The sequence below is a fragment of the Petromyzon marinus genome, unplaced genomic scaffold (genome assembly GCF_048934315.1).
Source record: "Petromyzon marinus isolate PM22_M1 ecotype Great Lakes invasive population unplaced genomic scaffold, UKy_Petmar_22M1.pri1.0 PM_G_Scaffold_50, whole genome shotgun sequence".
Lineage (NCBI taxonomy): Eukaryota > Metazoa > Chordata > Hyperoartia > Petromyzontiformes > Petromyzontidae > Petromyzon > Petromyzon marinus.
Window position 1 is genome coordinate 564,051 of NW_027423003.1, and position 22,174 is coordinate 586,224.

The following is a 22,174-nucleotide window of genomic DNA, read 5'->3' on the forward strand; positions in this document are numbered from 1 at the left end:
AGGGTTTCTCTCCCATGTGTGTTCTCTGGTGTGTTTTAAGAATAGATAAATCTGGAAATGCCTTCCCACACACACTGCACATGAAGGGTTTCTCTCCCGTGTGTGTTCTCTGGTGTGTTTTAAGAGCAAATGAATCTGAAAATGTCTTCACACACATACTGCACTTGAAGGGTTTCTCTCCCGTGTGTGTTCTCTGGTGTTTTTTAAGAGTCGATGAATCTGAAAATGCCTTGTCACACACAGTGCACTTGAAGGGTTTCTCTCCTGTGCGAGTTCTCTGGTGCCGTGTCAAATTTCCAGTCCGATCCGTGCTGTATGCATGCTGGTCGCATTGTTGACTTGTCCTACCGAGCTGCGCTGAGTGCATTTGCTCCATCAGACCAATTCTGCGGAGGAAGCGTCAGAGGAAGCGTCAGCTGCAGACAGAAAAAAATAATATCCACACCATTTACACGTCAGTATCGAGGCACAGAGGAATGCATATAGTCACATGTGACTTACACGTCTATACTTATTCATATATTCAGGATGTAGTAAAAACGTTTCCCAAATTCATCACAGGGCTGTTATGGCACACAATGAGAGGGCAAATGGTTATAAACATGCCTGGAAGCCCTCGTATCTTCAAAATGAATGTTCACCCAAAACTCCGAGCACACAATTTCAGCTGTCTGGCTACAAAATGAATATTTATGAGAGCTAAATTCAGCTGACATAGCAGAGGGTGTTGAAAACAATACTATTTCTGTAGTGCAGAAATTCATAAATTAACGTTCAATCGCAACTTAGAGGTGTGAATCCAGGCTCAGATGTCCTTAAATGCTGGGATGAACAGTTCCGACTTCAGCTGCATGTGTGTGCTGTGTTAACTTCCTGTTTACATTCATATAAAGAGTTCCAGAGGAAAACAAAAGTAAACAATTGTCATGATATAACCTCCGTGTTCAACAGAGTTAATAGACGTTACTGCAAACACAAACTGTACACTGTCACTGAGTAAACAGGCGGTGACGTGTCTAGAATCATGCCTGGCCACCTTCATCTGCTCGGCATGAATGCTTTCTCACTCCACCAAGTAATTAATTGAGGATCAACGAACATAGCCGTGGCTAACTGGAGTTTGCGTGTCTCTCTCCGTGGTGAGATGTTAACTACCTCACCTGGTATACAGGAAGTCATGGGTTCGATCCCAACCGTGACGCCTGCTGTATATTTGGAGTTTGCGCGTCTCTCCGTATAGCGTCTTTGACCGATAGACATTGACACACGTATTCTTGTTTCTTTCGGTAAAGTTACGTAGATAAAAAATAACAATAACAGATAATACAATTACATTAAATAAAGGCCACTTGTGTTGCGATCAAAACGACGTGAGTTGTTTTGCTTTAGTTACAATTTATTTTTTATTTATTTTCATTGTTATTTTTATTAATTTTCTATCTACATGACTTTACCGAAAAAACCAAGAATAATAATTCCTGCAGTCACCAAAGTTTTAAGTCAAAACATTCACACACGTTGACAAAGCCTCACCTTGTGTTGTTGTGGGCAGGTCGCTTCTGATAACAAGAGCGGTATAGCAGCTCAAGCGGGCTTGGCCTGCTAACAAAAAAACGAAAATAAAAACTGCGTGAATATTTACAATAAAACAAAGTTACAAAGTGGCGAGCCGGGTGAAGACAAATTAAACTTAAGCGAGATAATTAAAGCGAACGCAATCAGGTGAGGGCAGGAGGCAAGGCCCCGCGTGGCTAGGCCCCGCGTTGTAAAGTTCCAACCTGGACATCGATTCCCATGCTCGCTGCTACTCAACTGACATCCCTACGAGAGAGAGGCTCTACCTTGGTAAACAACAACAACCACCACAACGATGAGAATTTCTCACCTCGGATTTCAGTGCAAGCGCGGATCGGCAGCCTCCTGTTACCTCGCGACGTCACACGGGTAAGCAGGTAACATGACGTCACTGCCGGGATAAGAGACACGCCCCTCCCACAAAGAGCGGCTCTGTAACTGAATAAATTATGTTAATGAGCCCGGGCCATACGTCGAGGAATGGGGTGTGGCTGCTGAACCTGTCGCAATAAACACTCGACGGCTTCAACGGATACATTATGTTAATGAACCGCCAGTCACTGGGCGTACCTTTGCCCAAATAAGGATTGCCACTGGATTGATATCGGCAGTGACCCAAGCGGAGGTGACGTCACGATCAAGAGCACTGTGGACGGGGTTGGGGGAGTGTGAATACCTTGGTGACATGACGTCACTAGCGAGATACACCTCCCGCTGGCACTTTATGCCGATGAGGTCATGCTGAGTGGTGACGTCACAGAGCGGGGATGGAGTCTAAGTTGATTTAGCTTCATTTTCCATTGCCCCCTCCCTTGGGTGTGTGAACTCAGCAACAACGTGGACATTATTGCGTATGCAGTGTGTGTGTACACTGTGTGTACACACACACTGTGTGTACACACACACTGTATACAAACACACAGTGTGTGTGTGTACACACTCTGTGTGCGTACACGTGCACACACAGTGTGTGTACATGTACACAGTGTGTGTACATGTACACACACTGTGTGTGTGTAGTGGGGGGCAAAGGCGATGCATCGGCCAGTCATCTGAGTCAGTCGACCCATGGCATCTTATAATCAATTATTTTTTTTAATGTATTATTTTTATTTGTTATTTGTATTTTTTCATTTTTTTATCTTTTATTTTGTTTATTTTTTGTTTTCTATCTACGTGACTTTGCCGAAAGAACCAGGAATATGGTAGCGCATTCTTTATTTGTTGCAGAGATTCAAAGTTCAAATCCGACAGGCACACCTGGCAACCCCAGTAACATTCACCACATTATGCGCTGTTCTGCTTCACGGCGGATGTAAAACAGAGTATTGTGTCACTCACAACGCACAGATCATTGCATGTTGGTGTCACGGTCAAAATTGTGGTAATTCCAAAACATTATCCGGAAACTCCACAACGTAGATGACGTGTCAATGATCGCCCCCTACCGACAGACTCATGCCACGTGCAGGCCGGTGGAGGGCCACCTTGTGCCACACAGGGGCAGCTGCCACTTAGGGGCGCCCTTCGATTGTTTGAGATGAGATTCGATACGAAACACCAAGTTGCTGAGGCAATTAGGCAAGTGACTTATGAGTGCAAATATGTTGTGTATAACGTAGTGAATGCTTGGGAGCTTAATTGTCTCTCGCTCCTGCTCACAGATTTACCCAGCCCACAGATCTTACATATGAAAAGCTAATGGTCAGTGAGGTCAGCAGCACTGTAGGTTCTGGTGTCAAGGACATGGGCCTGCATTCGCTGGTCCACTGCTATATAGTCCAGCGGATGTTCTTGCTTGGACCCGGCGTGAATCCATGATGTTGTCTGGATGCACAGATGCCAGAACAGCGTGTTGGCAATGACAAGCCCACAGGCTGCACAGAAGTCTAACAGCCTCCTACCATTGTTATTGAGTTGATCTGGCCCATGCCTTCCAATCGCTCCAGACCAGGTGCCAGCATCATGACCAACTCGGGCATTGAAGTCACCCAACAGGATGACTCTATCCCGAGGGGCCACTTTTAGCTAACACCTGTCACAGGAGGTTATAGAAGGAATCTGAATCCACGGGCTTGCCTGCATCCCTCCACTGATGTTCATCTTCGGTGGGGGCGTAAGCAGCCACCACCACCACCATTCTCTGCCTCCTGTTGATGGGGAGGCGAGCCCAAAGTAGCCTGGGGCTTACAGCTTCCCACACCTCGCCGCCACCTTCCCACGCCGCCTTCATTCTTTTATTCAGAATAAGAGCCACTCCTTGTTGTTTGGCAGTCTCCTGCCCCGAGTGGAGGACTCTGCACCCTCATGAGGAACCCCAAGGGTAAGGATTCAGGCATTGCTCCTCACAATGTTATCGTCTGGCATCACAACCACCAGCAACACACCTGTATTTGAATTGCAAGTAACTTTAAAGAACACAACGCAACCCAAACAACCGTTCGTTTGAAAAACATATCCTAAAGAATCGTCACTGGGTGTTGGCTGTGAGCGAGAATCAAACTCGGGTCGTCATGTTTGTAGAGCAGCGCACTAACCGCTAGACTACCGCCACACACGTTACACACGGTACACACACACACAGTGTACACACACACACACAGTACACACACACACGCATGGTACACACACACACGCATGGTACACACACATGCACAGTACACACGCACACGCACAGTACACACACACACGCACGGTACACACACATGCACAGTACACACGCACAGTATACAACACGCACAGTACACACACACGGTACACACGCACACGCACAGTACACACACACACACGCACAGTACACACGCACAGTACACACGCACAGTACACACACACGCACGGTACATGCACGGTACACACACACAGTACACACGCACAGTACACACACACGCACAGTACAAACACACACGGTACACACACACACACAGTACACGACACACACGCACGGCACGCCCACACTCCTTCAGTCACGTGACTAAGGTTGACGCGCCGCCCCATCTAACGAGGTGACCTCTTGGCTCTCTCGTCTCGCCTCGACACGTAGATTAATTTCTTACTCTTACCTAGAAACGTCATTGTCTGTCTGTCTGTCTCTGTGGACGCAACTTGCGAGGAATTTAACTCACACACTGTGGGGTTTACGTTTCAAATAAAGTGCCCAGATACCATGCGACAAGCCCCGTGGTGAGCCAGTGCTATTCCTATTTCCAATCAGTCAGCTTGAAAGTAGTTAAATTAACAATTTATTACCAATCTCCATATATATCAAAGGCAAAGTTGTGAATGTGTGCGTCTGTTCAAAATGTTTAGCGTACTTCCCGACACGCACCAAGCTTTAAATTTGCCATGTGGGTAATTTCCAGACTGTACACCGTGCAAACATTATAAAAATAGACTTTTGTATATTTTTTGGGGGGGGCACGCAATAATGGATACGCATGAAAACACCACGATACATAGGACTTACTTTGATTAGAATCTTGGAATTGATTGTGTACATGTTGAAATTGTTAAATGAGCATTTTGAGCACACTGCTGTTTTAATAAATGTTCATGATTCTGAGAATATAACTAATTCTGAGCATCATAATGACCATATTGGAATTGTCATCATGAATGGGGGTACAATGATTTTTTATAACAATAGGAATGCGGTTTTGAGCATGACTATTGATATTTCGGACTCATTTATGACAATAGATTCACGATTAAATTGCGATTTTGTTTAGCTCATCAATCAGGATACTGTTAATAATGCGCATGCCCATAAATTGTTGAAATGACTAGAAATGCAAGTTGTGTATACTCTCCAACCCCATTCCTCTACCTACCCATTCCCTTGACGGGCTCCGTGCCCACTTAAACCCATGACGATGGCGGTGATGATTCCACCTCTCGCTGTAACAATCAAAGCACCTCCAACTTCTGAATGCAAAGGTGCTGGTTGGTGTAACGCCAAAACACATCGTCAACGCCGCTCCCAAGCCCGCCCTACGTTAATTCAATCGTTAGAATCAACAAAATAAAAAGTTCCACAGAGGAAACTAAAATGACATTACGCAATCCCCAAAGTGGCACGCGGTAGGCTACACGACTCGGAGAACAACGTCAGACTTCAAGACTTGCATCGCCATCATCAGCATCATTCTTCCTCTCCACAAGTCATCGCACGTCAATATTCAACAAGCTGCACACACGTGCAAGTAACCTCTCGACCCGCCACCTGCACAGTTAACGCGATCAGACCCGGGGGTCAAATTAAAATTGTGTCTTTGGTGACGTATTGCAATCGGTGTAATTTTAATGATGTACGTACAGCAACTGCTGCAACTGCTGTACGTACATCGAATTATATCATTGACAACGGGGTCCGCTTTTGCGGTATCTGCGTGCGGTCTTATAATTATATAGATACGTAGTCAGTTCATTAGTATGGGGTTCCTCTATAAGGAATTGTAAAATGTATTACTTAATACGCTTCCAGGCCGCACTTAGCTTGTAGCAGTCAGAGCAGTTAAAATGACTGTACATGTGTAGGTATGAAATAAAATAAATTTAATTAAAAGAAAATAAATTTTAGTTATTAAAACATTTAACTTAACGTAGGTATAAAATAAATGTAATTTAAATAAAATAAATGTAATTTATTTTAAAAAATGTATTTAAATAAAATAAGATAATTTATAAAAAATGTAATTTAACGTAGGTATAAAATTAATTTAAATAAAATAATGTAATTTATTTTAAAAAATAAATTAAACGTAGGTATTAAATGAAATAAATGTAATTTAAATAAAATAAATTTAATTTATTAAAACATTTAATTTAACGTAGGTATAAGATAAAATAAATGTAAAAAGAATAATTTATAAAAAAAAATTACGTAGGTATAAAATAAATGTAATTAAAATAAATTTAATTTATAAAAAATTGATTTAACGTAGGTATAAAATATAATTCATTGAAATAAATGTAATTAATACAAATTTTCAATTAAATTTTACGTAGGTATGAAATAAAATAAATTAAAATTTTTAATTTATTACAAAATTAAATTAAACGTAGATATAACAAAATAAATGTAATTTAAATTATAAAAAATATTCATTCATAAAAAAATACATAGGTATAAAATGAATTTTAATTTACTTCATTAAAATTTTAAATTAAATTTAACGTAGGTATAAAATAAAATGTAATTAAATTAAATAATAAATACATTTTATTTTCTACCTCCGTGACTTTACCGAAAGACGCAAAGAGTGTGGACCCACGTGACATCAAGGCTGTCCTAGTCTTAGTCTAGGCAAGGCCTCAGGGTGTACCGGGCCTTTCACAACAACCGCAGCCGCAGCAACAACGGTTCTCTTGAGAAAATGCTTTAAAAAAGTCAACGTAGCTTACCTTGACACTCGCGAACTTTAATGATTAAAATAATTAAAACAAAAACTAAACATTCACACGCACATGGGCGCGCGGCGTTCAGCGTGTAGGGCATTAAAAACGGTAGCGTCCTCCCGCGATCTTATTGGTCGCCGCGTGCCAAAGTGGGGAGGGGGGAGGGCCAGCGATCCGATTGGTCGAGAGGCAAACCTGGGCGCGTCTCCGGCGATGGTGCGCAGCGATTGGTCAACGGTTGTCCTATGCTAATTTTGGTATGCTAATTAATTTTAATATGTATGCTAATACAGTATATTTATTAATACTCATTAAGTTTAATGTTTATCCTAAATTAGTTAAAAATTTATGCTCGTTTAGTTAACATTCTATGATAGTATCGTTATATTTTTTTATGCTATGATTACAGCAGTACATACTAACCGTAGTGGTACATGCTATGATTACAGCAGGTATACTGACTGTGGTGGTACCTGATATGATTACAGCAGGTATAGTGACTGTGGTGGTACCTGCTATGATAGCAGGCATACTGACTAGTGGTACCTGCTATAATTACATCAGTGCATACTGACTGTGGTGGTACCTGCTATGATTACAGCAGGCATACTGACTGTGGTGGTACCTGCTAAGGTTACAGCAGTGCATACTGTGGTGGTACCTGCTATGATAACAGCAGGCATACTGACTAGTGGTACCTGCTATAATTACATCAGTGCATACTGTGGTGGTACCTGATTTCACTACAGCAGTGCATACTGACTGTGGTGGGTACCTGCTAAGGTTACAGCAGTGCATACTGTGGTGGTACCTGCTATGATAACAGCAGGCATACTGACTAGTGGTACCTGCTATAATTACATCAGTGCATGCTGTGGTGGTACCTGATTTCACTACAGCAGTGCATACTGACTGTGGTGGGTACCTGCTAAGGTTACAGCAGTACATACTGCTTATATGCTTTATCACGTGTCGTGAATGTGATAGTTTCATCCCAGAAATGGTGCCCTTGACCGGCCCAGAGCAGACATTTCACTTTGCCTTAGAACCTGAGGTGGCACAGCATTAGCAATTCCAAGTTCTTTATGTGACCAATAGCAACGAATTATGTGGCAAGCATTTGAAATGAGTGGGTTATGACGTACTGTACTTCACTCTTATCGACCATTAACATAAGTCTGTGTTACTGGCGTTGTGCTGCCTTGGCCGGTACCAACTTCTTCTTTGACCACGTGGACCACGCGGATGAATGGTCTACGCGAGTCGAGCGACCGATGGAGAAGACCTATGGGGGCACGCGGCGGGAGACTCTCAGGCGAAATCGTGGAAGCCGCGTGACAGAAGCCACGAGTGGAGGATAGACGCATGCTGGCGAGACGTCGTCTTCAGTTTAATTTGTTTCACGTGTCAGGTGTAGAGTCCTGTGAGCCGTGCGGCCCTTGACTCGGGTGCAACCGCAACAAACAAAAACGTGAACATACTCATGTTGTGGGTCACTGTTGACGATGTGGGTCCCTTCTGACGAGGTGAGTGTCCATATTCATGTTGTGGGTCACTGTTGACGATCTGGGTCCCTACTGACGAGGTGAGTGTGCATATTCATGTTGTGGGTCACTGTTGACGATGTGGGTCCCTACTGACGAGGTGAGTGTCCATATTCATGTTGTGGGTCACTGTTGACGATGTGGGTCCTGATTGAAGATATGGGTCCGGATTAAAGAGGTGAGCGTCCCTTTTGATGTGGGTCTCTATTGACGCGGCGAGCATCCCTGTTGACGATGTTGGTCGCTGATGACGATCTGGGTCCGTGTTACCGATGTTAGCACTGAATTGGTCCTCGTCTAATATCATATATGTTCTACCATATGTATACTGTTGTATATGTAGGTGTTATGAAAATTGATGAAAATAATGAAAATTAAATGAAATTTGAAATTAGCATAATTTATCCGAAATTATGTTAATTAGTGTAATTATGTGCATAAATTATGCGGATTCAAGAGATAATCGTATTAATTTATGCGAGTGGGCGTGGTTAGGATAATGCAGGTCGTTATGGATTATCAGGTCGAGCCTCAGTGACGAGGATTGTGTTATGAATTGGAATAACGCAATTAATCGTATGCAGTGACGCATGCGTTGTGAGCGTGAATGAGAGAGAGTCGATTCGACTCTGCTCTTTAATTCCGTATTATCGATAAGAATACGATTACTCTCGATTGAACATTACGGATTATGTGTGTTATGGATCATGTGGTGATAGTGTGCTTATGATAGGTCCCCAGGATTCAGATCTCATATGCAGAACAATATTATGCAGAATTTCAGGAAGAATCACACACAAACCTTCTGCTTTAATCAATTTTATTTCTAGCTAACTTTAATTTTTGGATAATATGAAAACTCAATCTCGGGATTTTGGAATTTCAACACAGCGTGAACATGATACCATCACGATTGCGTTGTTTCACCTCGATAGCGGCACCTGTGGTTAATTCCCGACGCGTAACGCAATTGATCGGTTGTTGAGAGAGAGATTAAAAACATGCGAACTATTCTATCAAACCTTAACTTTATAATATGCAAACTCGTATGCTTGAATTGTTACACAACACGGCACTTGGTCTTTGATTCGTATCCAATCCTTAATACATCCTGATATGCGAAGCTATTATGCTTGAAATCGTCAGCACAGTACCACGTTGATGTTCGTTCATTGATTCATAATGATTATGCATTTAAAGCGTTCGACTGAAATACTTCGAATTGCCTTATCAACACCACTCGTTGGCCACAATGCTTCGTTACTTGAATTGTCAGACAAAACAGCATTCGGTCATTGATCATGCGCGGCCCTTAATGCAATTATTGTCACGTTGTTAACAATAGGATGACTGATTATTATGCAACGCTACTCGTTGACAGGGCACTCCAACCAGTATTATTCTTGGAGGCACAAATATGCGTTTGAATTCGTTATTTCATTCGTGGATACCGGCAAGATTATGCAGAAAGACAAATATTAACGAACGACTCAAGTATTCCTAATCAACTTCTCAACGCGACTCAATGGGTGGCGATGTTTCCTTTTGAGATCCTTATCTCGGGCCAATCTTTTAATTGATTGTGGCCAGACCCCTGGCAGGGAACCGGTTGAACCCGCTCTTCAACCCCGCGAGCGGCGCTCCGTGGTGAGGTGCCAAGAACGAATCCTTGTTAATGGGTCAGTTGGTAATTTATGCGGTTAGAAGTACAGCCCCAGCACAACATTACAGAGAAAATTATGAACACTCTTAAAAACGATAGATTATTCACTCGGTCGTTGCGATGTTTCCACAATCACGGATGGTTCAATGGCTTGAGGTTTTTAGGCTTTGTTAATGACCCGTGTGTGTGTGTGTTGAATGGTGTGAGTGGTGAAAGAGTAGGCCAATGTTCGGAATCGATTCTTTGCGTCAAGCAGACGTCTGGTTTGTGTGTAGTGGGGGGCAGTGTATCATACGTATCAGTTGATTCTTCTTTCAGTAGTTGGTTCGGACTCGACGGACGTTGGTGAACGAGTAGATGCGTTGTTGTAGCTGAGATGACCGTCTGGTAGACGGCGTTAGAAGCACGCCCGCAGCGGCACGCTGGTGCTCCGTCGTCGGCGGTTGTAGATTGCAGGCTCACGATTCGCTCGTGGTGGCGCTGGTGCTGGTTCTGGTGGCACGCTGGTGGCGCGCTGTTGGCACGCTCTGGTGCTGATGCTGGTGCTGATGGCACGCTGGTGGCGCGCGCTCCCTCTCCTTGAAGATGCGCGAACGCGCCCGTGCTGGTTCGCTGATAGCAGTTTCTCTCCACTGCTGGCTGAGCTGCTGCACGCTCTTGCTTGGCGTTGCTGGCCGCGCTCTTTCTCCTTGAAGATGCGCGAAAGCGCCCGTGCTGGTTCGCTGACAGCAGTTTCCTCCACTGCTGGATGAGCTACGCCGGCGCGCGCTCTTTCCGCTGCTGTAGTATCTGACGCTGCTGTAGTATCTGACGCTGCGCTCGCGAGCGACAGGTCAAGTTTTTCTTCTGCTGAGTTGAGTTGAGATGAGTCTTCTTCTGTTGAGCTGAGTTGAGATGAGTCTTCTTCTGTTGAGCTGCCCCCGAGGGCTGATGAGTTGATTTCAATGCTGAAACGGCTCCTTTTTATGCCAAAAATCTCTCCCCTTCTCGGCTCCCCCTCACGAGGTGGAGCTATCTTTGATCTGATCGTATGTCGGTGGGGGGGGTTCGTGTGTCGGTGGTGGGGGGGGGTTCGTGTGTCAGTGTGTATGTTTGTGTGTGTGTCATTTATGACATGGCCCTGTTCGGGTCTTTCCTCAAGCCATAAACATCAAGACAACAGACACCTCGATTCATCTTGGTGGCATCTGGTTGTCTAATCCCTCCACCCAGAGAGAGGGGCGGGTTCCCCCCCCCCCTTTTCCGTACGCGTTCCGACGCACAAAGAAATGGTTAAGATTTTTTTTTAAGTTTAACATTTCACATCACAGTTGGTATCTTATCATACACAGTTATGATCCTGCTTGTGATTCATAGTATTTGATTTATTTCCAAGTGAAGATGCTCTTCCGAGCGTATGCATTTTATCACGTGCTGCAGGGAAAGACAAAGGTGGCCGGGAGCACCTCTTTATACTTTTGACTTATATTTCTCAAATACCATTTGGTCCCATGTTCGCCAAGACTCGTGTTTGTAACTACGTCCTCCCGACACCTCTCGGTTTTACCGAGGTTCGAATTGTTATGATGGAATTATTAAAAAGAAAAATAATTATCATCCTGAGTTTAAGAGGTCCATTTCTTAATTGTTGGAATCCATATCCCTTGGTTCTGTAAGGTTCTATAATGGAATGTCGTGTAAGGTTAACACGTTGTTATTATTAATATTATTTTGCAATTTTCTTTAAAACTTTCTTTGCCTGGTTGCCGTGTGTGGGGTGGGTGTGTCTCCTCATCAAACCCGGCTGGCTTTTCCAGATGGCCCCTTGTGATAAGGTGTAATTCCTGCTTCTCCGCGCTGTGAGAGAGACAAATGTGGTCGGGGTTGCTTGGAATATTGTTTAAACTCTTTCGCAAGTTTGCTCGTTGTCTCATTCCTTCTCGATAACCTTTGATGTGACTCGGTATTCTTGCTCCCAGCTTTGTTTTAACAGTAAAAGTATTAAAGGTGAAAATCATTTGATAGCGAATTAATCATTGGATAATAATTCACTGATGTGTCTGGTGGCCTGTTCTTAATTGGAGTGAGCGTTAGGCTCGCTACTTTTATCTTATTCTTGTTGTTGCCTTTTAATTTTTTTGTTGTTGTTTTACTGGAAAATAAGGAAAAGAATATGTATACGATTTACCCTGTTGGCATCTGGTGTCTGCTCTCTTGGTATTCTGACCTCGGGGGGACCTTTCCTAAGGGGCCCATCAAACTCTTGTTCATCTGGAGATTTTCGCCGTTAGCTGTTACATCCTCGCCTCGAGAGTTTTATTATTTCTTTATTTCTTAATGGTCTGTTTATGACCGACATCTGGTTTTTCGTGTTTCTGGCTTACGGGTTTGATTCATTATTAAAAATATATATATTGTTTGTCACGAAAGAAAGGAAAAAGAAATCTAGGTGTATGCATCCGTAAATATTCTTACGGATATTAATTGTGGAAAAAGGGCCGTATACAACATTCCGCCCTTTTAAAAATGATCGGTGGTCTGCCACCGGTTATTTTTAATATTAAAGAAAAATGCCTTTTTCCACCATGAACCATCAAGTTTGTGATTTTTCCTTACAACGCGCGCGTACGTGTCACAACTTAGCATGATTATATTTGAATTAATAAGGGATTTTTTTTTGTCATAAGATAAGGAAGTATTCTACTGACTACATGTTATAGGGGAAGTTGTTGATTGAATTTTTTTTTTTTTTGGGGGGGGGGTTGTCAGGCCTTGACTCTACCTTTGTTCCTGGGCTCGAATGGTATGTGGCTTGTACCCGCGATTAGTCTCTTAAGTTCGGCATTCATTTTGGCCATATGGTATGCTAGGGTTAGGATAGCCATGGTTAATACGATCATTCCTGTTGCCCCTGTGATTCCCAGTCCCATCTGTTTATTCCTCTGATATCCGGCTTCTTCGGTTGCCCAAGTTAGGTCTGGTACGTTGATCTCTGACTCGCTGATGGCTAATTTCACTGTATGAAATTCCTTGCTGTTCAACAGGTTAGACAGAGTGCTGCTTATTTCAAACTTGTGGCTTCGGAGTGTGTTTACTACTTCTACTTCTGCTTGATGTAGGCTTTTGTCTAAATTATATAATACCTTGTCCCCTATGTGTACGAATGTTCCTCTTGGTACTGTGACCAGTGCGACGTGGCTTGGAATCGGCACTTTCATGGTTACGGAGTGTTGGTCCGTGGAAACGGTTGCCGTATCTAGAGGGGTGCTTACTAACCACTGAGCATCGGCTATCATGGCTACTGTTTCGGTTTTTTCTTTGGGTTTACTTAACTTGAACTTGCACGTTTCCCTAGAGCTTAGGTTTGACAGACCGCACATTATTTCTGCTGTATTGATTAGGAATGGCTCCCCTGGGCAGAGCCAGTGAACTTCTTTCATTATTTGGCACATGTTTATGTCAGGCACTAGGTACTTAAGGGGACCCTCTTCCTGGTAGGCCACCACTAAGGGGGTTTCCATCTTGGAGTAAATGTCATTATTCCATGTACCCACGTTCAATACTGTCCGCAATCGAAATACATTTCCGGGTTTAACCAGTGGTAAATTTAACAGGAATGCCAGCTGTCTGGTTTGGGGGTCTACATGTATGGGTGTGGCTGTACCCATGTTAAAGGCAATTTGTACTTGTGTTGGACTGATCGTTTCTGGGGATGCTGCTTGCAGCACATTCTTTATCAGTGTTGGAGTTACCAGATATGAAGGGATTTGTCCTTGGATAAGATCACTGATGCTGCCGCTGGTGCTACGCAACCAGTCTTGGATCAACCATTGAATTGGCTGTCGAGTACTCTCTTCTTCGTATAGGTCTTGGATTGCGAAACCCAATTCTTGAATTGTTAAGTTAATCATGGCGGAATGCAGGTTAACAAGAACTACGGTGTCTCTGAGGGTAGATCCCATTTCGATCAGATTATTTTGTTGGTGTTGGATTTGCCGACGGATTTGACGCATATCGAGCTGTAAATTCTCGACGCCTTGTGTGAGGTGTCCAATCTTCACGGCGTTGGATATGGATACTCCTAGTGTGATTAAGGAGCTAAGGCCGGAGAGTATTCCGAAGGCCCCTCCCATGCCGATCGATCTCTTGGGGCGTGTGGTGTTGGGAGTGGTGGGGGGAAGTATCATGGTTCTTTGTAATTGCTTCAGGATCGTTCCGATATTCAGTTCACTGTATCTTAGGAAGTCGTGGTACCAGATTAGGGTTGCTCTGGTAGCTGAGGGTGGTATCTTCCCGAAGTGTTTCTCTATTACTACGGCAGGTTCCAAGGAAACATAGACTTGTTGGGTTATTATTTTCGTTTCGGTCACTAGGAAGCCGGAAAAGTCTCTCAGCATCACCCCGGATTCTGGTCCTGGCTTGAGTAGATCTTGGCTGCCCTCTAGCTTGGCAAAGCAAGTCAGCAGGAGCGCGAGCAGGAGGGCTGCCATTCCCTGGAAAACATTTATACATTATCTTAGTGTCACATGCCCAATTTAGTTTAGCCCCCCCCCTTTTTGTCTCTTTATTCTTCCTCTTGTTCTCCCAGCACAGGGTACGGTTTGATTTGATTGATGTGTACCCACTTGTACTGCTGCTCTCTTCCTGTCTTTGTGATTTTTAGCTGATATACAACTGGGGACATTTTGTCAACAATCTCGTGTGGTCCTGTCCAGGAAGGGAGGAATTTCCTGCACTTCTGCTTTCTTTTTTCGTAATTGAGGTACAACACCTGGTCTCCGAGCTGGTATTCTGCGTGGCTGGCTTTTTGGTCATAGTATGCTTTGCTCCCCTGAGCCTCTGCTTGCAACTGGTCTCTGACCATAGCGAATGTGCTCTGTAGGTGACTGTTCAGTCCCGCTAGGTATTCAGTGGGCGTCATTGCCGTTGGGGTCTCGTCCTCCAGTGGGACATACAGCAGGTGCACTGGGAGGGTCATTAATCTCCCTGTCATGATCTCGAATGGTGTCCTGCCTGTAGCTCGGTTGGGTGTGGCTCGCATGGCCATCAATACTAGGGGTAGTTTCGTATCCCAGTCGCGTCCCGTGGTGGACACATATTTCTTTAGGAGGCTCACGATGGTCCTGTTGGCTCTTTCCACCTGTCCTGAGGATTGTGGATGGTAGGCGATGTGTAGTTGTCTTCTTACTCCCAACATCTTCCACACTTCTGTGATGACTTCGGCTGTGAAGTGGCTTCCTTTGTCTGAATCGATTGTTGACGGTAGGCCCCACCTACTGAATATTTGGTTGATCAGTAGGATAGCTGTCGTTTCCGCGGTGTTGTTGGGTGCTGGTAAACACTCTATCCATTTGGAGAATGCACAGGTCACAGTCAGCATGTATTTATTTCCTTTGGTTGATCGGTTGACAGGTCCTATCCAGTCGATTTGTAGGTTGGACCATGGATAGTCTGTTCCCCTCTTCTGTAGGGGTGCCCTATGCTGTGAGGTCGTTGGCTGGTACTTGCAACACACGAGGCAGTTGGACACATGTTCGTGTATGTCTTGACTCATTTTAGGCCAGTAGGCCACCTGCCGCAGCATCTGTCCTGTGTTCATCTCGCATCGGTGGCCGCTGCATGGTTCGTCGTGGGCATGTTGTAACATTATCTCTCGGTATTGTGAGGGGACTACCCATCTAGTTTTACCGTCTTTTTCGTTCGTATATACCAGTAGCCCTTTTCGTATTGAGAACCTTTTGATTTGGTTATGCATGATCTCGAGCTCTTTGTTGTCGTTCAGGTTGTCGGTAGTGATTGGTTTTCCTGTTGGATCCTGGATATGATCAGCCAGTGTTTTTAGGGTTTCGTCCTCTTGTTGCATTCTGACTAGATCTTCGGAAGGCTGTGCACTGTTCAATTGGGCTCTGACTCCAGCTTCTGCAGGGTTCTTCCCACTCCTGGTGATCAGTCTTATTACGGCAGGGTCTTGGTTCGTCGACTCTTGTTGTCCGTCTCTTTCGGTTTGGCTTTCTAGCTTCCACGGTGTGCCTTCCAGGCTTCCCGCTTTTGCGAGGGCGTCTGCCTGGTCATTTCCAGTTTTCTCTTGGCCAGGTATCTTGGAGTGCCCTTTGACCTTCTTCCAAAATATCTTCATATCTTTGTTCTGAACCATCGTATCTATGGCCTTGAACAGTTCTTGATGGTGAATTGGTTTATTTCTATGGTTCTTCATACCATTCTTTTTCCATATGGGCAAGTGGTGTAGGAAGCTGTGCTGTACGTAGTTGGAATCAGTACACACCACCATGGTCTGTATTTGGTTATTGGATGCCATTTGGACGGCGATGTGTACCCCGGCCAATTCTGCATACTGGTTGGACTTTGGTCCCAGTTGAAATCCCGCTTGAATCCCTGTGAGTGGGCCAGTTTCCCAAACGATTCCTGATCCGGCGTGGAGTTTGTTTTCCTTCATTTTGGAGCATCCATCGATGTACACCATTGGTAGGTCGGCGCATGTTTCCTTTTTGAAGGGCAGGTGCCTGTTGTCCTCCGGAGGTACCTTTGCGGCACATGCTTCTATGCTGTCTAGCGTGCAATCATGTAAGTCAGCCAGACCTTTGGCCATTGGACTTTTCTTGTTTTTTGCGTATTTTACTGTGATTGGTAGGCCTTGGAGTGTCAGTGCCCAATTGGCTATCCGGCTGCTGGTTACACGGCCCTCTCGAATCTTCTTACTATTGAGGTACGCCAAGGATTCATGATTCGTTTCTAGGATGATTTTCTCTCCGTTCAACAAGTTCCGAAAATGTTGTATAGCCCAGATGTTTCCGAATATTGCCTTCTCGCACTCAGAGAACTTTGTCTCTACCCCACGGAGGGCCTTGCTGGCATAGGCAATAATTCGTTTCCCTGCTTCCTGTATCTGGTATAGTACCGAGCTGATACTATGATCTGAGTATGCGGTCTCTAGGTAGTATTCTTTTCCTTTCTCTGGGTATGCCAGGCAGGATGCCCCTGTGATCTGTCGTTTTAATTCCTCCACTGCAGATTCCTGTTCTTGTCCCCATTCCCATGGTTCGTCTTTTTGAAGTAGTTTGACTAGGGGTCGAGCGATCCCTGCGTAGTCGTCCACGAACTGTCGAAGGTAGTTGCAGATCCCTAAGAAGCTCCGAAGGGTCGTGACTGTGGTGGGCGGTTTGAGCGCGTGGAGGGCTTCAAGTCTTTTCGTTTGGGGTAACATTCCTTCAGTGCCGATCTGGAACCCGAGGTAGTCCACCCTTTTACGTGCCCACTGTCCCTTTTGTATTGATATCTTTGCACCTGCTTTTTTTAACTGCTCGAGGGTATGCTGGAGGTTCTCGAGGTGTTCTTCCCATGAGGAGTCCTTGACCAGAATGTCGTCGACATAGACGATGGTGCCTCGCTCTTTTGCGTCACCCATTGCCTTGTGTAGGAATATGTTGAAGTCTGCAGGTGAATTTGAGTATCCAAATGGGCATCGGTTCCAAGTATACTGTATCCCGTTGAATGTGAAGGCCAACTTGTATTGATCTGCTTCTTTCATGGGCATGGTCCAGAAACCATTTGATAGGTCCATTGTGGTGAGTATTTTTGCGCCTTTTATTTGGTTGAGACTTTGGTCGATTTCCGCCATGGGCCATCGAGATAGGGGAACCGTTTTGTTGAGTTGCCTATAGTCGATGGTGAGTCGCCACTTGCCAGTGGGTTTTAGCACAGGCCAAATTGGTGAGTTGTAGGTTGAATTGCATTCCCGAATTATATTCTTCTTGAGTAGGTTTCCCAAGGTTTCTTGGATTGATTCGTAGGCGGCTAGTGGAATCTTGTATTGTTTCACGTATACCGCTGGTGCTCCCTCCAGGGTGGGAATAGATACCACATGTAGGTCGGTTTTGCCGCAGTCATAGGAGTCTTCTGAGAACAGGAAGTGGTATTTCTGGAGCAGTTGTCGGAGCTCGTTTCGTTGAGTGTCATTTTCAAGGGCGTCTGCCGCTTCAATTTGTTGTTCAATTTGTTCTTCTATTGTAGGGACTCTTTTTCCTTGGTCTGGGTCTAAGGCTTCTGTGATTCCTGGTAGCTCAGTGGGTTGTTTCCCTTGCGTTATTATCGGTTGAATTGCCTTTGCTTCACTGGAGTGGAATATACTCTTGATCTTGTGTTGTCCTTCAAAAGTCCCCTGTTCACCTGTTTGACCACTAGTAGGCGGTATATACCCCACGAGGGGACAGTCCTTGGGAACTGCTGGTCGTAGGTCTGCTTCCTCAAGGTCCTTTCCCGGTTTATTTGTCAGCAGTTGAGTGGTTCGTATTCCTGCTGGACGCTTGGTTCTGTTCTTGGTTGTCTGTGATAGGTCGTTGAGTTCTGGTGTGGTTACTTGAATTCCCATAGAGTCTTCTGCGACTTCTTCCTCTTCTGGATCCCTATGCTGCTCCGGCATTGACTGTGCCCATATTTGTCGGGATTCAAGGTTCATAATGGGTTTAAGGCGATTCAGTAGTTCGATCCCAATGATCAGCTCTTTTCCTGGGTTCTGTACGACATATAATGGATGGCTCATGTTGACTTCGTTGAACTTGAGCTTCATCGTGACCTTGCCCAATGGTCGCATGTGGGTCCCTTCGCATCCAGAGTAGGTAAGCTTGCTTGGCATCATCTGCAGTGCTTCATTCTTCCTCTGGAGGGCAGTCTGGAGTTCGTTAAATAGGTCCCTGGATATCATTGATATTTCTGCTCCAGTATCACAAAGGCCCTGGCTGGTCAGTGTGTCTTGCAGTGTTACTTCCATGTGGACTCGCCCGACCGGTCCTGCGGGAATTAATTCTCCCAGATGGTACCCTTTGCCCTCTGGTATCACCTCGGCGACTGCTTTGGTGTTTCTTGAGTTTCCTATGTTTACTTGGTCTACTCTGGCGTTGGGTGTGCCCTCTTCCTGGGTGTGTTCTGTTGGTCTTCTTGTCTTTGGTGTTGGTATCGGAGTCTTCATACTCTCTTGGTGTCCTCTTTCCATCCGAATGTGGTGGGCGTATCGACTCCTGTTGGCTGACTGTGGTCTATGCTCGATTGCTAGTGGAGGCGGCAGTGGAAGACGATATGGTGTTTGATTCGGTGGGCGTCGGCCCCCGTGGTGTAGGTATGATTCATCACTCGCTCTTCCTCCTCCATAGTTCCAGGATCCGCCTCCTTCGGTATTCCATGGCTGTGTTGTCCGTGGATGCCAAGTCCCTCTTGCCTCGCTCCTCTCCCCACGTGGAGTGTTATTCAGCATGCCGTTGATGGGTGTTGATTGTAGTAGATTAGGCGCCCTCTCCAGGGGGGTTTCATGTCCATCCCGTATGGTGTTGTTATTATTTCTGGGACATTCGCTTCCCTCCAGATCAAGTCGTTCTTTATCTTTGGTGATGATGTGTGTTTTGGCTATGTTTGTGGTTCTTCGGCCGTTCACCCAGGCCGTGTGAGCCTTGCTTTCAATCTGGCGCAGGGAGGCAGTCTCGGGATCCAACATCATTCCTACTATCTTCATTATTTCAGGTCTTAGGGATTGGAAGAACATAACTTTTAATATTTTCCCTTCTTCTTGGGCGTTATCCACGTCGCCTGCGTAATACGCTCTCTTGAGGCGTAGGAGATAATCTCGTGGGTCCTCGTCTGCACGCTGAGTCATCAATTTTGCCGCATTCAATCCTTCAGACAGTGTGGAGTATTCCCCGAATCTCTTAACTACTACTCGGCTTAATTGCTTGAAATCGCTCCTGACCCTGTTGGGCAGGGAGGTTACCCATGGTCTGGCTGACTCATGCAAGCTTCTTGATAATAGACATGCTTTTTCTGCTGATTTACACAGACCCCGGATCTTAGCCTCCTGTCCTACTGTGGCTATGTGAGTGTGGATATCCCTGTTCTTGTTGTGTGGATCGAAGTAGGGAATTCTCACGAGCGCTTTATCCATTCGTTTGAGGGTTTTACTGTTAAAAGTGTGTTGTTCGTCGTCAGTGGTGTCTGTTCCTGAGGAGTGCTCACTCGAGCTGTCCCTGTCTTCGCTATCACTGCTGTCATGTTTCCCTTGCCTGTGCCGTGGTCTCCCTCTGTCCGAGGATTTGTATCTGTCCCGTGGCTTGTGTCCTTTGTTTTTCCTATGTGGGTCTGGTGAATCGTGCTTGTGGGTTGGTGTGTGTGATCTCCTTGAGCTGTGTCTATGTGGTGAGTGTCTTTGTCCTTGACCTTCATACCGTCTATCACGTGCGTGGTGTCTGCTGGGTGATATGCTGCGTTTACGTTGGTCTCGTATTTTGTGACTGTCAGGATTCCTGTGTCTGTCTTCTGTGGTGCGGGTTGTTTTGCGTTGGTGAGTTTTATGTGTTGCGCGTCTCTCTGGGGAGCTGTCCCTGGTACCCGTGTCATGTCGGTCATGTTTACGTGAGGTGCGTTCCTCTGGTGAGCCGTCTGTGTCTGACTGGTCACTTTTGCGTGCTGTGCGCCTCTCTGGAGAGCTGTGGGTTCTACGTCGGTCGGGCTTGTGTGGAATGTGTCTTCCTAGTGAGCTGTCTCTGTCCTCTGCATCATATCGGTCATTTTTGCGTAGCGTGCGTCTTTCTGGCGAATTGTCTCTGTGCCACTCATTCCGCCCTGGTTCCGCCCCTTTTGGTGCTATTCGTACTGCGTATCCTGGCAATTTTATTTTGGGTTTTTGTGTCTCTCTAATTTCGAGGTTGTCATCCGCATGTTTTTCCACTTTTATCACTGTTTCTCCTTCCTTCCTCTCGAATTGCAAGGGGGTCTCTCTGTCAAAATTGCTTTCTTTGGTGGTCATACTTTTTGGGGATTTTGGCCCTGGGCTACGTATGCGTGGCTCGGAGTATGGTAAACTGCTACTCCCGTATGGGTTATGTGTATCAACGTCTGGGGGTTTCACTGGTGCAGCTAGCTCTGATCCTTTCTCTCCCACGAGGGCGCGCAGACGTTCTACCTCCCCCATCAGGGACAGTTTATCCTCTCTTTCCCTTTCAAATTTTTCCGCATTCCATGCCCTTTCCCTGTCTGTCTGTATGAGGAGGTGTGAGTCTAACCTTGCTATTTCCGCAATTTTTACATCACGTTCGGATTTGTTACATTTTATCACGTCCTTAAGAAGTTTTTTCCGATGTTCCTTAATGTCCTCGATATGTGTCCCCTCCATATGTCTCTCTGTTCTGCCTGCTCTTTAGCAGTCCGGCCAGTACGTTTTAACACAAGTTCACGATATTGTTTTTCCATAGATTCCATCTCCTCCGGGGAGGTCCCCTCTGAGTCAGTGGTATGCGTTGGGGTGTCAGCCTCCGAATGTTGCAGATCCAGTTCCATCTATCTTATGTGGTGTACTTGATAGACTTAAGAGTGTATCTTAATTCTGACATTTCATTTGTGGTGTGAGTTACTCTGGAAATTCCCTTTGGAGCACGTATAAACAATTGTATCACAGGATATGGTCAGTTTGACTCGAGCAAATAATCTTACTTCAATTGTCTTTGTTATACCCTGCTACTCTGGAATTTCCCTTCAGAGTGCGTTTTTTTGTTTGCTTTACACCCGTTACAGTCACAGGGTAACGTTAGATCATAAAACCTTGGTTAATACAACAGTGATTTGTTCCTTAATTCAAGCATAAACTGTCTGCGAGAGATCCCGGACGACGCGCCCAATATGTTGTATATGTAGGTGTTATGAAAATTGATGAAAATAATGAAAATTAAATGAAATTTGAAATTAGCATAATTTATCCGAAATTATGTTAATTAGTGTAATTATGTGCATAAATTATGCTGATTCGAGAGATAATCGTATTAATTTATGCGAGTGGGCGTGGTTAGGATAATGCAGGTCGTTATGGATTATCAGGTCGAGCCTCAGTGACGAGGATTGTGTTATGAATTGGAATAACGCAATTAATCGTATGCAGTGACGCATGCGTTGTGAGCGTGAATGAGAGAGAGTCGATTCGACTCTGCTCTTTAATTCCGTATTATCGATAAGAATACGATTACTC

The 22,174-nt window shown here is 45.0% G+C and overlaps 1 pseudogene; it reads right to left on the bottom strand.

Moving 5' to 3' along the window:
* Positions 1 to 15,019, bottom strand: part of LOC116937399 (uncharacterized) — a 155,800-nt pseudogene extending 140,781 nt beyond the window's left edge.
* Between the last annotated feature and the right edge of the window lie 7,155 nt (positions 15,020 to 22,174).